This window comes from Alligator sinensis, unplaced genomic scaffold, assembly GCF_000455745.1.
Source record: "Alligator sinensis unplaced genomic scaffold, ASM45574v1 scaffold279_1, whole genome shotgun sequence".
NCBI classification, from domain to species: domain Eukaryota; kingdom Metazoa; phylum Chordata; order Crocodylia; family Alligatoridae; genus Alligator; species Alligator sinensis.
Window position 1 is genome coordinate 1,276,187 of NW_005842434.1, and position 3,094 is coordinate 1,279,280.

Consider the following 3,094-nt stretch of genomic DNA (forward strand, 5'->3'; position numbering starts at 1 on the left):
TGTTTCCACAGCTGTTCTGTATATATTAATAGCAATATTTACAAGCCTGATCAAGTGTCCATTGACTTCAGTGGGTTTAAGATGAAGGATTATACTCTCAGCTCCCTAGATCTTAGTTTTCTCTAAAGTCATCTAACCAGTTAGCCTTTGTAAAGATTTTTTTTAAGATGATAAAGTATTTGTTTTGTTATCCAACCTGTTGTACTACAACTGTATACACTAAAAGATAATAATAGACACAAGGTAACCTAGCAGGTCAAATGACCATTCATTCCTAAATAGTTCAAGCAGCAAGTCCCAACAAGAAGAATGTTCTCTTTCATGAAGGAAGACAAACATTTTGGAGCCACATTCAGTTTAGAAAAACAGTTCAGGAGACAAAAAAAAAAAATACACAAAAGAAATAAAAGCTCAGAACAGATACCAGCATCCAAAACAGATCATTAACATGCATTTTTTGCAGTGGTTGTAGTAATTTAGGCCATAGTCCTATAAAGCACTTAAGCACATGGGTAACTTAAAAAATGTGAATACTCCCAATTAAATCAATAGAACTATGCACATGCTTAATGAGTGCTTAAATGCTTTGTTGAACAGGGGACCTGCACACAATACAGGAAGTTGTCAGGGAAGAGAGAGAGAGAGATAATGTCCTAATTTTAAGGTATTAGCATATGGGGAGTGAGGGTCAAGGGGGTAAATATGACATTATTGTAAAGTAAGAATATATGCTTCCCCAAGATGTATAAGGTATATTGTACACCTAACTGGGTAAGGGTTTCTCTACAACATTTTTCTAATGATACAAGGAGTTGATGGGACAATTAAACTGCTATAATTCCACTACCCATAGTAGTGTTGCATCAGCACAAAGTTTAGCCTCAGGTTGTTAAGCTTATCATTGAGCTAAGGTTTTTTGTCAGATTTAAAACTTATAAGAAATCAACTCTAAAAATTGTACTGTTGGGGATAAACTAACTTAGCCTAAGAAAGAAAAAAAGAAAAAGGTGTGCTTTGCTTAGAACTGCTTTCTGCCTTCAAAGAACATTCTGAGTACCTGGAAAAAGAATACAAGTACAGATGTTACAGAGAAATGAAGGAGCAATAAGACAAAGATCCCTTCATTTAATTAATGTTGCTTGAAGAAATGTATATTCAAGTCTACATTCTCAGTACAGGAGAAATCCTCCCAGAGCAGAGGTGACAAGGAAGAGTTTGGTGCTGCTGTACAAGGCAGTGAGGCTGCTGGCACAACTTGTCAGCTGCCTAGGATCTGAGAGTTCAAGGTCTTTGCTGGCCCACTCCATAGAAAGTGCAAAAAGGGATTCTGGGGCAAAGGCAGGGCCAGGGCCCCAAATGGAGCAACTGGCAGGTTTGAAAAAAAAGGGGGGTGGGATTTGGAGGGTGACATCAGGAAGTACCATGAACATAGTTGCAAATATGGCAGATGGCTGTGTGTAGTAGCGTTCTTCTGTAGTGCATACATATTCAGGGTATTTGGATCTGCTTAAGTCACTGAGAAGACCTCATCTTCCTTATCAAAAAATTCAGTGCCCTACCCTACTGTATGCAGTTGCATAACTAGGGGTGGGTAAAAGGGACAATGTTAGAAAGGGTGCCCAAATCACCCCCTGCATCCTAGCAAAGTCAAAGCTCTGGAGCATACCCATGCCAGGAATTCAAAAAAGTCCTCGGTTGCTTCTGCTTTAAGAGCAACAGCTGGGGCAGGGAGAACATGTGACATGATAGCAGCAGCTCATCCAGGGACTGTTTAGGAGTTCCTGGCATATGTCCCCCAACCACCACTCTCAGACCTGAGGTCCTCACTCTCAGAACCTTCCCACACCCCCACCCGCTTTCAGAACACGGTTCACCCCCACTCTCACGCAGCATTTCCCCGGGGGGGCCAATTCTGCTTGTTACACCACTGACTGTATATATTGTGGTTTTATTTATCTTGGGATTGTTGTGGCACTGAGACACAAAATTATTCAGTTTACCCATAGTCCAGGCATCTTTGCCCGTAAGTTGGGCATTTCTATTTCTGTCTTGCAGGCTGCTTCCCACAGTACCAACACTGGAGCACTCTTAACTGGTCTTTCTATCTTTGTTCTGTCTTCTCGGTTCCTTTCAATTGATCCTGTGTGCTTGTTTTGCACTAGCAATTGTTTTGGCTCTTTCCTTAGCTATTTCAGGTACCCTTGAAATTTGGAAGTGCTTGTCCAGAATCAGATCAGCCTCTCTCAACAATCCCTCTCTTAGTTTAGAATCAGATGTCCCACAGATAGTTGTCTCCAATAAATAAATCTTTCTTTACATATGGATGCTAGTATATTCAGCTGCTTAAGATACTTAGCAATTCCTTCTTCTGGATCCTAATTCGGGATTTAAAAACCAGCATCTTTCCACAGTCTAATTTTTCCTAGGGTCACAGTACTCAAATGCCCTCATAAGCTGCTCTAATGCATTAAAGCCCTTCAGGTAAATTACTTGCACTCACTTCTCTGCCCTTCATACCAATGGAAGAGGTTTATTTTGTCTCATCCTTGTCTGCCATAATCAGCTATGTGTACAAAGAAAGTTACTTCTTCCTTCTACTGTTTCCACATAATTTCTAGGTTCCTTAAGTGGAAATCCTAATGCACAGGGTGTCCGAGTCCCTCCAGGATGCTTGTTCACAAGCTCTTACTCAGCTGCTGCCAACATGTGTCATGCACAGAGCTCTGTGCAATAATAAAGGGACTCCATTTGGTCTGCAACAAGCTTGGATCTTTATTTTAAGTGCACTGTATTCAGTGCTGTTGCTTATAGCCATGAGGTGCATTGTGTGCTCAGAGCTATTGTCAAATTCCACCAGGGAACCTGCAGATTGTTATCCTGAAGATCACACTTTGCAGGAGTGCAGAGGGCCATAACTTAGTTGCACTTAAGCTTGAGGGATCCAGGAGGTTTCCCTCATCCTGTATTGATATCCTGTGCAATGTCTAATCCAGGGGTTAGCAACATTTTTGGTCAGAGTGCCAAAAGCACCCACAATCTTGACTTGTAAAATGCTGGTGTGCCAGGCACAGACAGTGGGGGGGGGGGGGGGGGG